The sequence below is a fragment of the Panthera uncia genome, assembly GCF_023721935.1.
Source record: "Panthera uncia isolate 11264 chromosome B3 unlocalized genomic scaffold, Puncia_PCG_1.0 HiC_scaffold_1, whole genome shotgun sequence".
Lineage (NCBI taxonomy): Eukaryota > Metazoa > Chordata > Mammalia > Carnivora > Felidae > Panthera > Panthera uncia.
Window position 1 is genome coordinate 122,199,059 of NW_026057582.1, and position 420 is coordinate 122,199,478.

Below are 420 nucleotides of genomic sequence, written 5' to 3' on the forward strand. Positions count from 1 at the left end.
AGTTAAGTATTCAGACAGTGGTATTACGTGTCAATTAGCCTCCCTGTCCCTGGAGCCATTGAAAAGACTTTATGGGTTTTCTGTGGTCAATGGCTAGTCCCTTCGCTAATGTCCCCTGCCTTTTCTTTCATTCATGCATCTCTTTTTTAAATTAAAGGCCCTTCTTTGCAAAACTGCTCTCCAACCAACCTCCAGGCTTAAAAATAGGTTCTGGGTCAAGTCCGGGCGGGGTGCGCTGCTGGCAGTGCGTACGAGGACCGCGGAGCCCGAGTAGGGCTACTGGCCCCGGGCGCGGGCACCCGCGTGGGGCGCGGGGGCGCGGGGGCGCGGGCGCCTCCGGGTAGGCCCGCAGGCGCCGCCCTCCCTGGCAGGTCACCGTGACCTCGCCGCCGCTCTCGCTCTCGCTGTGACTCGCGCTTT